Raw genomic sequence first — 14217 nt, forward strand, 5'->3', positions numbered from 1 at the left:
TCTACCTGGCAAAATCCTATTCAGTCTGGAAAGCCTTACCCTAAATTACCTCCACTATGAACTCTTCTCTACTTCTTTCCTCTCCTATCCATTCCCCATGTGCGATGTCTTTATTTTTAACTGTATTACAGCATTTAGTCTTATTGTAGTTAGTTGTTTTCATGTCTGCTCCTTTAGATTCTGTGTTAACCAAAGGCAAGGATTTATTCATTTTTGCATCCCCATTGCCTCATATTAAGTATCTCAGTTAATGAGAATAAATGAAATTGTATTACTGCTACTAACCCTTCATCAATTCAAATGAATTTAATGTTATCTTGAGAGTGTTTAAAGTTTCGGATTTTGGTTTTGATTTTATATTTTAAAGTAATGTCTGGCTTGAAAATATACCACCATTAAGTTCAAAGTTTGACTTTAAGTATTGCTTGTTTTAGCATAATTTAAGTTTCATGATGTCCATTTAACTAACTCAACAGTTTATTTTCTCTTTTGCATCTTTTAATAAGTGATGAAAATGATAAATAAATAGGCTAAACCTAAAACTCTGATACAGAATATGTGCAAAAGTTTTAAGCTGTGAGCCACCACCTTATTCTCAATTTTCATTGATGGCATCGTTATCTACCAAGCCTTGAAACCTTAATGTTATTGTTAACTTTTTTTTCTCTTTTTCACTCTTCCCCCAACATCTGACCCTCATGTAGACATCGATCAAGTCTTGGTGATTCCTCTTGAAACATGACCCTGAAAGTATCTTATTTTCTTTATCCTTAATGCTTCAGCTTTTGTTGGGGTCCTCATTGTCACTGTTGCTATTATTGCAGCATCTTCTTTTTACTAGACTTTCCTCATTTCTGTCCAACCCCCACACTACAAGAGTTCTCTTCTTAAAATATAAACCATATTGTTCCTTTCTTACTTAAGATTGCCTAAGGCTCTTTGATACTTGCCCAATAAAACACAAACTCTTTAATGGGGCACACAAAGTTTCTGGTAGTCCAGCTCCACACTGTTTTTCCAGCTACAATGTTTCCTTGTACAGCACCTACACATTGCGCTTTCCTACACATTGAATTGACCATTCCTTAAATATGAGACTATGAGACTCCATAGTCTTTGGCATATGCTGGTTCATTTGCCTAAAGTGTAGAAGCAGACCTCACTAAAGTCTTCTGAAGTGATTCCCAAGTTTACAGCCGTCTTGCTCCCCATTCTTTTTAACTTCTAAATCTTTATCTCATTAATGGATTATTATATTTTTTGTATGCTTAGCTAGTGATAAATTACCTTTTTCCTGAACACTAGCTTTGGAAAACCAGGTGGGAATGTTGAGTTACTTACCACATCCATTTGATGTTCTGATAAATTTCAGCATCAATTAAAAGATTCTTTGTCATTGAAACAAAAGCAGGAGCTTGTATTATATTGGAACACATGCAATTGAAAATAGCACCTCTTTTAAAGAGAAGTGAGGGAGGGATGGATAAGTGGAGCGCAGAAGATATTTAGAGCACTGAAATTATTCTTACTATAATAGTGGATACATGACATATGAATTTGTCATTACCCATAGAACTGCACAAAACAAAGACTGAATCTGATGTAAAGTATGGACTTTAGTTAACTGTGTATATATATTTTTTCATCAATTGTAATAAATGCCAGGTGCCAGAAATAGAGGGACCTATGTGTGGGAGGAGAAGGGCTATATAAGAACTCTGTACTGTCTGCTCAATTTTTCTGTAAACCTAAAACTGCTCTAGAGTCTACTAAACTAGAAAAAAGTAATTGTGAACTCTTTTTAATTAATCTTTCATGAGAAATTTTTTCAAGGTTTTTTAGAGGGCAAAATGTCTATTTTTAATCACCCAAGCTTATAATTATTTCAATTTCTCATTTTGTACACATTTTCAGTTATGAAAATTAGTTATTTTGGTTTGGATATGCAATAAATACTTAGCTGTACATTGCAAAAACATAGAGCTTCCTTTTACTTCAAATGTTGGAGAAATTAAAATACAAAATACATTTAACATGAAAACTGTGGTAAACATGCTTTAATTTTTGACCCTGAAAACTATATAGAGTAATAGTTGATGGGCAGGCTCTGAAATCAAACTGCTTAAGTGTGAACCTATGGTCCAATTCTTCTTTGCTGTATAATTTGAGCAAAATACTTATCTTTGCTGAAGCACATTATTCGTGTAATTGAGGATTATAAAGTCAAACATATCTTATAAGCTGTTGTGTGAATTAAGTGACACAAACCATGTTACGCATTAAGAAGAGTGCTGGGCACACTGCAGGAGTTCATTATTATTATTTTTAAATTATGATATTTATTATTAATATCAACCAACGATGTGCTGGAGCGGCTCCTTCAGGCTTAGAAGATCTGATTGTCAACTTCTTTTCCTAAACCCCCTTTTCAGTAACTTCACGCAAGTTGCTTCACTGGACCATGGTGGGGTATTTACAGCACTGGAATGAGCACAAATGGAGCTTTTTTTTTTTCCTGGAGAATCTGTTAAAGAGTTACTATCCTACTACTGCATCAACCTCTGTCTTGCAATGCTTGTAAATCAGTTCTCACTACAGGGTTACTGTAGCTATAGTAAGCCAGGCAGCTTGTTGTATCTTGTCTGGCTATTCTGAAGACTTTATTTAAAAATAAAAATAAAAATAAAACATTAGTGTCAGTTTGTTTCCCTCTGATGTTACTTCTTTTTATAAGTGGAGACTTGACTTCAAAATGAGTCAAATACAAGTAATCATTTCAATATTTTAAGTTTGCTTATTGTGCTGGTTTCCAAATGGAACAGGTTCAATTCGAGGGAAAACACCGCATTAAAAGAATGCTTTCAGCTGCCACATCTACCATGAGAAGGATGACCGTTCTCAGCAACCAGGCTGCCAGCATTCCAGAAAATGTCGAAATCACGCCGAAGGGATGCGCAGTTATTGTAAAGGGCCCCAGAGGAACCCTGTGGAGGGACTTCAGTTACATCAGTGTAGAACTCAGTCTACTTGGGAAGAAAAAGAAGTGGCTTTGGGTTGACAAATGGTGGGCAAATAGAAAGGAACTGGCTACGTTTGGCACTATCTGCAGTCACGTACAGAACATGATCGAGGGTGTTAACATTGGGCTCCCGCTACAAGACGAGGTCCGGGCATGCTCGTTTCCCCATCAACGTTGTTATTCAGGAGAATGGGTCTCTGGTTGAAATCCGAGATTTCTTGGGTGAAAAATACATTCGCAGGGTTCATTTGAGAGCAGGTGTTGCTTGTTCATTATCTCAAGCCCAGAAAGATGAGTTAATTCTTGAAGGAAATGATATTAAACTTGTATCAAATTCAGCTGCTTTGATTCAACAAGCCATGACAGTTAAAAACAAGGATATAAGAAAAATTTTGGATGGGAGTTATGTCTCTGAAAAAGGAACAGTTCGGCAGGCTGATGAATAAAATCTAAGAGTTGTGCAGCAATGGGAACAACAAGATGCCAGACCTATTTATGCTATTTTAAAGATTCAATAAAATTCATCTTTAATGTGAAAAATAATAATAAATAAAAGAATGCTTTAGTATCACTCCGAGTGCAGTGTGTCACTGTTTACTATCAATCAATAAACACTGACAAAAGAATAATAGTAGTCTTTGAAATGCACTTTGAAAAAGCACTTTTAAGTGGATTTTCTCATTTAATGATTTGATTTAATAAATTGATATGATGAACACCTATAATATACAAAGAACTGTGTCTGACACTAAAGTAAATACTGTGGCATTAAGATAAAATCCCCGTTCCTAAAAAACACATTTTACCTGGTGAGGCAAGAAATATGCATAGAAAAGAATAACTAACAATATTTGTAAATCAGATAGTCTAGTTAATCGGGCTGTCCACAGTTTGTCTTAGACTATTTTCCAGTCTTGTATCCAGTCACTTCATTGCTCTCTGATATGTGTGTTACATTCTGGCAACACAAAACCACTTGCTATTCTCCAAACACTCCATACTTTGTTGGTGGTGTTACTCAGTTCAGAAGACATTTTTTGAGCAGTTATTACCCATTGTGTTCTAGGTACTAGGGATTCAAAAATAAGGCATGGTCTTTGTTTTCAAGGAACTTAGAGTGCAACAGGAGAAGCAATAGAGTTTATTTCAGTTTAATAAGTGCCTCCATATAGATATGTCCCAGAAGATTCAAACCTACCCTGGGTGCTTAGAGAAGGTATTAAGGAAGAAATGGTGCTCAAAAGTCAATTCCTAAAAAATGCCTTTAACATTCCATTCCTACAAGCCTGTAATTCTGTAAATCATCCCTTTTATCTGCTTTTTCATCTGTTACCACAACATGTTAGACATCTGTTGTGATACTGGTAAAATTGTATAATGATTAGTTGCACAAATACCATCTCCTCCACTAAATTATTAGCTCCTTGGAACTCTGAACGGTTATCTTGTTCACCTTCATATATCTAGCATTTAGCATGGGACCTACCATACAGTAGAGAATAATAACTTTTTAAATTGTTGGTTTAAATACATATCAAGTGAATAATACATAAAATAAGTACTGAATTCCAGTCAACCAAGATGATGGTGTATGCTGTTCCAGGGTGCATGCTGTTGCCCCACAGAACCTTCAAACCACTTGTAAAAACTGGCAGAGCCATCTTCCTCAGAATTCTGGAAAACAGTTAAATGGGTGCAGTGCCTGGGCAAATAGCAGTTCAAGAAAATGCAGCTTTAAAAGAGGTTAGGAGAAGCTCGTGATGCCCATCCTCAACCCATGCCACAGAGTGGTCTGCTTCGGCGGTGCCGCAGGCAGCTGCTCCACAGGACTGGGCGTGAAGGAGCGGCTTCTGGCCCACGAAGGCTGCTGGGTAGAGGTCCAGAGTGTGGAGAGGGCTCAGGGCCAGTGACAGGGCCATACAGCGACAGGGCCACATGGGGACACCGGCTCCCAGTCTGCTGCTGACACTGGGTGTTTGTAGTTGGAGTACATATTTGAGTGGCATATAAATGTAACGCTGCATTGGAAGCACAATGTGTGGTGGCACCTCTATGTTAAAAGAGCTGGATGTGTCCTGGGGATGCAAAAAAGAAAAACTCCTCCCCCATCCTCTCCCCAGTGTGGTGCGCAGCCAGTCTGCGCTACCACTTTGGTCCCTTGCCCTGTTCCAGATGGAGCAGAGTAACCACAGTGCACATACTGTGGTGCCCACATGCCTGTCTCTCAGGAGCATCCTGTAAGCCCAATCAGGAAACTCCTCTCTGGTTCAGCCTCTCAGAAATTGCCCTGCAGGCAGAAGCAGTTTGCAGACAGCTAAAGCAATATTTGAAAAACAATTAAGTCAAAGGAGCCTGGGACAAAAGATTATCTGCTGTAAGTCATACAATAGGGCAACTGGGAGGGGGAAAAAGGTGGTTTCACGGGGAGTAGGAGGGGTATTTAAAATTCCTGTAAAAAGGGGAATTCCTAAGGCCACAAGCAAGCACTAGCCCAGAACAAGATGCACTCATAGAAGAGACAGGGAATCTTCTTCATAGGAGGGCTAAACCCTGAAGGAGAGCACAAGCCAACATAGAACCAATTTGCAAAGACTGTGAAAGCTGTTTTTCGCATTGGTTGATTTGTTTTTATTAGTTCCTGGCATTCAAGGAAATCTTTGTTACATCACTAGCTGGATACAAATGTAAGGAATATACATCTCAGGGACTAAATCTCTGAGTAAATACTTTAGAATATTAAAATGTACAGTGTGCAACAAAAGATACAAGACAAACAAAGAAACAGGAAAATGGCCCATCCAAAGGACTAAGATAAAAACCAGAAATTATCAATGAAGACCAGACTTTGGACACGCCAGACAAAGACTTTTTAAAAAATTGTACACAATATAACAAAGGCGATAAAACACAGAGAAAGAACTAAAGGATATAAGAAGACAATGAATGGACAATATGAGAATGTCAATAAAGAGATAAAAAGTATAAAAAGGAACCAAATGGAAGTACTGGAGTTGAAGTCTACAATAACTGAAATGAAAAATTCTCTAGAGGGTTTCAACAGCAGAATGGAGCTGATAAAAGAATTGATGAACTCAAGGATAAGACAATTTTAAAAATTCAGGCTGAAGAGTAGAAAGAAAAATAGGTGGAAAAGGCAAACAGAACCTAACAGACCTGGGGACACTATCAATTGTCCCAATATATTTTCTGGGAGTTCCAGAAAGAGAAGAAAGGGAAAGGCGCAGGTGGGATATGCAAAGAAATAATGGCAGAGAACTTCCCAAATTAAACAATGACATGATATGCGCATTCAAGAATCCCAATGAACTCCAAACAGGACAAACTCAAAAGAACCGTGCCCAGATACATAGTAGTCACATGATTGAATGCCAAGGACAAAGGAAGAGATCTGAGAGCTGTAAGAGAAAAGCAACATTTACATAAGAGAACTCTGATAAGTTTAAATGCCATTTTCTTCTCATAAACCATGGAGGCAAGAAGGTAGGGGGTTGAAATACTAAAAGTGGTGAAAGGAAACAACTGCCAATCAAGAATTTTATATCCAGCAAGACTGTTTTTCAAAGTGAGGGAGAGACTAAGACATTCCCAGATAAATCAAAGCTGATCTGCCCTATGAGCAATGTTGCAGACTGAAATGAAAAGACACTAGATGGTGTCTTGGATCCACTAGACAGTGGATCAAAGTGGCATAAAGAAATAAGACCTCTGGTAAAGATAATAACATGGGTAATTATAAATGCCAGTACTATTGTATTATATTTTTTGTGTGTAACCCTGATTTTCACTTCTTACTGGTTCTAAAATTCAGATGCATAAAATGTAGTGATAAATCTATGGTTTTGATATACAATGTATAATGATAAAGTTTGAAATAAGTACAACAAATAGGTGGAGAGGCTAGGAGGTGTAGGAATAATGTATATGTGTGCTCTTAAAGTTAAATTGGTATAAAATAAAACATGATATTTATAGAGTTGGGATGTTAAATTTGAAGCACATGGTAATCACAAAGAAGATATATGAAATATATATACAGAAAGAAATGAGAAGTGCTGCAAAAAAATCAAATGAATATGAAAGTAGGCAATAAAAGAAGAACTGAAGGACAAAAAAAAAGTATAAGAATTACAAAGACTAATAGAAAAATGGGAAAAGAAAGCCCTGCATTATCCATAGGTATTTTAAATGTAAATGGATTATACTCTCTAGTCAAAATGCAGAGATTGGCAGATTGGATTTTTTTAAAAAGAATTATTTATTTATTTATTTCCCCTTCCCCCCCACCCTGGTTGTCTGTTGTCTGTGTCTATTTGCTGCATCTTCTTTTGTCCGCTTCTGTTGTTGTCAGCAGCACGGGAATCTGTGTCTCTTTTTTGCTGCGTCATCTTGTTGTGTCATTTTCTGTGTGGGTGGCACCATTCTTAGGCAGGCTGCACTTTCTTTCATACTGGGTGGCTCTCCTTATGGGGCACACTTTCTTTGCACATGCGGCTCCCCTATGTGCGGGACACCCCTATGTGGCACAGCACTCCTTGTGTGCATCAGCACTGTGCATGGGCCAGCTCCACATGGCCCAGGGTTTGAACCGTGGACCTCCCATGTGGTAGATGGACGCCCTAACCACTGGGCCAAGTCTGCCACACAGACTGGATTTTAAAAGCATGACACAGCTATATATGTTTACCAGAGAGTTATATTAAATTAAAAGAGACAAGCAGGTTGAAAGTGAAAGGATGGAAAATATATACTATGCAAATAGTAACAAAAAGAGAGCTGGGGTAGCTATAATAACATCAAATAAAATAGGCTTTTATTATTTTATTGTAGTGACAATGAAGGTCACTATATATTGATAAAGGAGTCAATTCAACAAGAAGATATAACAATTGTAAATATATATGCACTTAACAGCATAGCCCCAAAATATATGAATCAAATATTGACAGATTTGAAGGGAGAACTAGGCAGCTCTACACTACTAGTAAGAGACTATTGCTTTCTTTTGATACACTACTTTCAATAAGGAAAAGAACATCTAGACAGAAAATCAATAAGGAATTAGAAGAATTGAATGATACTGTAAAAACCTAGACCTAGTGAACATATATAGAACACTTTATCCAACTGCAGCAGAATGCACATTCTTCTCTAATGCAAATAAATCATACTCCATGATAGAGTATATGTTAGTTCCTAAAACAAGTCTTAATAAATTCAAAAATATTGAAATGATACAATGAATCTTCTCTGACCACTGATTTCTAGAATAAAGCTTAGAAATCAGTAACAGACAGAGAACTGGAAAATGTGGCAATATGTGAAAATTACACAATGCACTCTTAACCAATGTGTCAAAGAAGAAATCATAAAGGGAAATTAGAAAATATCTTGAAGCAAATGAATATCAAAACACAACACACCAAAACGTATGGTATGCAGTAAAGGAGGTCTGGGAGAGAAATCTATAGCTTTAAATGTTTAAATTTTAAAAAGAACAACAATCTCAAATCAGAGCTCTAACCTTACACCTGAGGACCTAGAAAAAGAAGAGCAAACTGAGCCCAAAGCAAGCAGAAGGGAGGAAATAACAATTAGAGTAGAGATAAATGAAATAGAGAATTTGAAAGCAATGGAGACAGTCAACTAAATCAAAATTTTGTTTTTTGAAAAGATCAATAAACTCGACAAACAGCTAGACTGACAAAGGAAAAAAGAGGGGACAAAAATAACTAGAAATGAAAGGGGTGCAATACTACTGGTGCCACAGACATAAAAAGATATTACGAACAACTGTATACCAACAAATTAGATATCCTAGATGAGATGGACAAATTCCTAGAAACACCAACCTATCTACACTGACTAAAGAAGAAAAAGAAGATTTCAAAGTTCAATAACAAGTAAAGAGATGACATCAATAATCAAAAACCTCCTCCCAAAATGTGCCAGATGGTTTCAATGGTGAATTTTACCAAAGATTCCAAAAAAATTAACACTGATTCAGCTCAAACTTCTCCAAAAAATTGAAGAGGAGGAACCACTCCCTAACTCATTCTATGAAGCCAATCACATACTAAAACTAAAGCAAGATAAAGATATCATGAAAAAGAAAATTACAGACCAATATCCCTTAAGAATATAGATGCAAAAATTCTCAACAGAATTTTAGAAAACTGAATACAAGTGCACATTAAAATAATTATACACCATGATCAAGTGAGATCTACACCAGGTCTGCGAGGTTGATTCAACATAAGAAAATCAGTTTATGTAATATACCCATTAACAGAACGAAGAGAAATGAAACATAAGATTACCTGAATTGGCACAGAAAAGACATTTGACACAATCCAGCATCCTTTCATGATAAAAACACTTAGAAAACTAGAACTAGAAGGAAATTTCCTCAACAAGAGAAAGAATATATATGAAAAACCCACAGCTGAAATTATACTCAATGATGAAAGACTGAAATCTTTCCCTCTAAGATCAGGAAATAGACAAGGATGACCACTGTCACCACTGTTATTCAACATTGTACTAGAAGTCTAGCCAGAGCAATTAAGCAAGAAAAAAAAAGTAAAATATTCCCTATTTACAGATGACATGAATCATATATATAGAAAGTACTGAAGAGTCCATAACAAAACCACTAGAACTAATAAATAAATTCAGCAAAACAAAGTGGCAGGGTGCAATATCAACACACACACAAAAAAATCAATAGTGATTCCATGCACTAGTAAAGAACAATCTTAAAGGAGATTTTTTAAAAATTCTATTTACAATAGCAACTAAAAGAATCAAATATCTAGGAGTAAATTTAATCAAAGATGGTAAGGATTTTTACCTGGAAAACTAGATAACATCTCTAAAAGAAACCAAAGAAGACCTAAATAAATGGAAAGATATTGCATGTTCATGGATTGGAAGAGAAAATATTATCAAAGTGTCAATTCAATCCAAAGAGATTTATAGATTCACACAATCCTACTCAAAATTCAGACAGCCTTTTTGCAGAATTGGAAAAGGCAATCATCAAATATATATGGAAGGGTAAGGGGGGTCGAGTAGTCAACCATCTGGAAGAACAAACTTGGGGGGCTTGCAATTTCTGGTTTTAAAACTTATTATAATCTACAGTAATCCAAATAGCATAGTATTACTGACACAAGAACAGACATATAGACCAAAGGAATCAAACTGAGAGTTCAGACAGAAACCATTACATGTATGAGCAATTGATTTTTGACAAGAGTGCCAAGTCCACTCAATGGGGAAAGAATAGTCTTTTCAACAAATGGTGCTGGAAAAACTGGATATCCACATGCAAAAGAATGAAGGTTGACCCCTTCTCATGCCCTGTACAAAAATACTCAAAATGGATCAAAGACTGAAACATAAGAAGAAAAACTACAAAAAAACTTCTAGAAGAAAACACAGGGAGGCAGTTTCAGTACCTTGTGTTAGACAATGGTTTTTTAGACATCATACCAAATGCAGGAGCAATGAACAAAAATAGATAAATGGGACTTCATCAAAATTTAAAATTTTGTGCATAAAAGGACTTCATCATGAAAGAAAAAATACAACCTACAGAATGGGAAAAAATATTTGGAAGCCACATATCTGATAAGGGTTTAGTATTCAGAATAAATAAAGAAGCCCTACAATTCAGCAATAAAAAAACAACCCATTTAAAATATGGGTAAAAGACGTGAATATGCATTTGCCCAAAGAAGATATACAAATGTCCAAAAAGCACATTAAAAAGATGCTCAACAACATTAGAGAAATACAAATTGAAACCACAATGTATGCCATCTCACACCCACTAGAATAGTTCCTATGATTGAGAAAAAACAAACACACAGCAAATAGCAAGTGTTGACCAGGCTGTGGAGAAATAAGAACCCTCAATTTTTGTTGGTGGAAATGTAAAATGGTGTAGATGCGTGAAAAACAATTTGGCAGTTCCTCATAAAGTTAAATATAGAATTACCTTTTGTTTTGAGAAACATATATCCCAAGGAATGTAAGTAGGGACTTGAATTGATATTTGCACACTGTTGTTCATAACAGCGTTGTTCACAATTGCCAAAATATGGAAGCACACAAAGTGCCCATCAAAAGAAATGGCTAACAACATGTTGCATATACACACAATAGAATGCAACAAACGGTCTATCCTTGAAGATATCATGTTGAGTGAAATAAGCCAGATATAAAAGGATAAATATTGTATCATCTCATTAATATGAAATAATTAGAATAAACATAGAGTTCTAAACAGGTTACCAGGGCTCAGAGTTGGGGACGGGAGCAGGGGGTTAATACTTAATTGGTAAAGAGTTTCTATTTGGGGTGATAGAAAAATTTTGGTATTCGATGGTGACGATGGTAGCACAACACTGTGAATGTAATTAACACCACTGAACGATATATTTTAATAGGGTTAAAAGAAGAAATGTTAGGTTGTATATGTTTCTAGAAAAAAAAATAAGAAAAAACATAGAACTGTACAACATGGTAAACCCTAACGTAAACTATGCATTATAGATAATAGTATATTTATAATAATATCTTTCATCAAATCTATCAAAGTTACCACACTAATGCAAAGCATTAATACAAGGGGGTATGTATGGGAATTCTGTTTTCAGCATGATTTTTCTGTAAACCTGCAATGCCTGTAATAAAAAATTGTGTCAATTATATAAAACAATATGTATATTTTGTGTTGTTGGGCCTGTAACACATAAAAATGCAATATATATAATATATTGTCAATAATAGCATAATGTTGATAGGCAGGAGCAACAAAGTACTAGCACACCAAATCCAGCAAAATATAAAAAGAATTGCACATCATGACTAAATGAGATTTATTCAAGAGATGCGAGGTTGATCCAAAACTCAATTAATACATACATCAAATCATTGGAGCTAAAAAACTAAAATTACTTGATCATCTTGATTGACACAGAAAAAGCAGTGAACCAAATCCAATACCCTTTCATGATAAAAAACACTCATCAAACAGGGAATAGAAGGGAACTTTCACACCTGATAAAGGGCATCTATGAAAAGCCCAAGCTAATATCATACCTACTGGTAAAAGACTGGATGCTTCCCTCATAAGATCAGGAACAAGACAAGAATGTCTGTTTCCAGCACTTCTATTCAACATTGTACTGGAAGTTCTAGTTAGGGCAAGTAGGCAAGAAAAAGAAACAAAATGTGCCCATATTGGAAAGGAAGATGTAAAATAATCTCTATTCACAAATGGCATGATCAGGAATATAGAAAAATCCTAAGAAATCCACTGAAAAACTATTAGACTAAATGAGTTCACCAAGATTGCAAGAAACAAGATCGACATGCAGAAATCAATTGCATTTCTATACACTTGCAATGAACAATATGAAAATGAAGTAAGAAAACAATTTCATTCACAGTAGTATCAAAAGAATAAACTACTTAAGGATCAATTTAACAAAAGAAGTGGAAAACACTTATGCTTTGAAAACAACAAAACAGTGAAATTAAAGATCTAAATAAATAGAGAAACATGCTATGTTCATGGGTCAAAAGATTTAACATTGTTAATGTGGCAGTATGTCCCAAACTGACCTACAGATTTAACACAGTCCCTACAGGAATCCCAGCTGATTTTGTTCAAGAAATTGACAAGTTTATTTTAAAATTCTTATGGTGTCGTAAGGGACCCAGAATAGCCAAAACAATCCTGAAAATGAAGACTAAAGTAAGACAACTCTCACTTCTCAATTTCAAAAGTTACTACAGACATATAGATCAATGGAATAGAATTGATAGTCCAGATAAATAAACCCAAACTTACAGTCAACTGATTTTCAACAAGTGTGCTATGAGCATTCAATGGGGAAAGCATAACATTTCCAACAGATCTTACTGGGACAACTGGATAGCCACATGCAAAAGAAGGAAATTGGACCTGTTACTCACACCACATGAGAAAAATCAACTCAACATGGAATAAAGATGTAAGCATAAGAACAAAAACTATAAAAATTTTCTAAAAAACCATAGAGGTAAAACTTCATGACCTCACATTTGGCAAAGGATTCTTAGATATGATTCCAAAAGCATAAGTAACAAAAGAAAAAAATAGATAAATTTTTAAAAAACTTTTTGCTTCAACAGATGCCATAAGGTGTTTAAGGTTACTAAAACCTCCAGGAGCAATATACCAGAAATGGGGTAGCATGAATTTATTAAGTTCAAAGCTTACAGCTCTGAGGCTGTGAAAATGTCCAAATCAGAGATCATCAAAGATGCTGTCTTACCGAAGGTTGGCTGCTTGCGACTCTGGACTCCTGACCCATGGCAGACACAGTAGTGGCTCTTGGGTCTGGGTCTCTGTCTTCTCCAGGCTTACTTCTTCCCCAAGTTAAGCTGTGGGTGATCGGGTATAAGGCTCCTCTCTCCCCTCTCCTCTGCGCCTCGTCTCTTTCAGCCTCTTTTTTCCATACCTCCATGCTCTGCTGTTTCCAACCTCCAGCTTCGAGGACCTCTCTCTCAGCCTCTCTCAGGGTTTCTCTGTCTCTGCTGCTTTTTCTGTGTCTGCAGCAATTCAGTCCTCCATTCATAAAGGATGCCAGTTACAGGATTAAGATGCACCCTAATCTAAGGCCCTCAGCTGAAGCAATCTAATCAAAAGGGCATACAGGCACAGGAATGGGTTCGTGTTAAGAACATGGTTTTCTGGTGTCCATAAAAGATTCAAACCAGCACAAAAAGTGGAAACACAACCTACAGAATATGAGAAAATATCTGCAAATCATATATCTGATAAAGGATTTGTATTAGGAATATAAAAAGAATTCATAAAACCCAACAGTAAAAAAGCCAAAAAACCCAATTTTAAAAATGAGCAAAGGCTATGACTAGACATTTTTACAAGGAAGACATGCAGATGGACAATAGGCACATGAAAAGTGCAGCAAGGATGCAGAAAAATTGGAATCCTCATACACTACTGGGGGGAAGGTAAAATGATGCATCCAGTTTGGAAAACAGTTTTTCAGTTCCTCAAATGATTGAACAGAGAGTTCTTATATGACACAGCAATTCCACTTCTAGGTATATACCCAAGAAAAATGAAAACATATGTCTACATAGAAACTTATACACAA

The 14217-nt window shown here is 35.9% G+C and overlaps 1 pseudogene; it reads left to right on the forward strand.

The window, feature by feature from the left end:
• Positions 1-2888: 2888 nt before the first annotated feature.
• On the forward strand, positions 2889-3544 carry LOC105745424 (large ribosomal subunit protein uL6 pseudogene; annotated as a pseudogene).
• The last annotated feature ends 10673 nt before the right edge of the window (positions 3545-14217 follow it).

This window comes from Dasypus novemcinctus, chromosome 25, assembly GCF_030445035.2.
Source record: "Dasypus novemcinctus isolate mDasNov1 chromosome 25, mDasNov1.1.hap2, whole genome shotgun sequence".
NCBI lineage: Eukaryota > Metazoa > Chordata > Mammalia > Cingulata > Dasypodidae > Dasypus > Dasypus novemcinctus.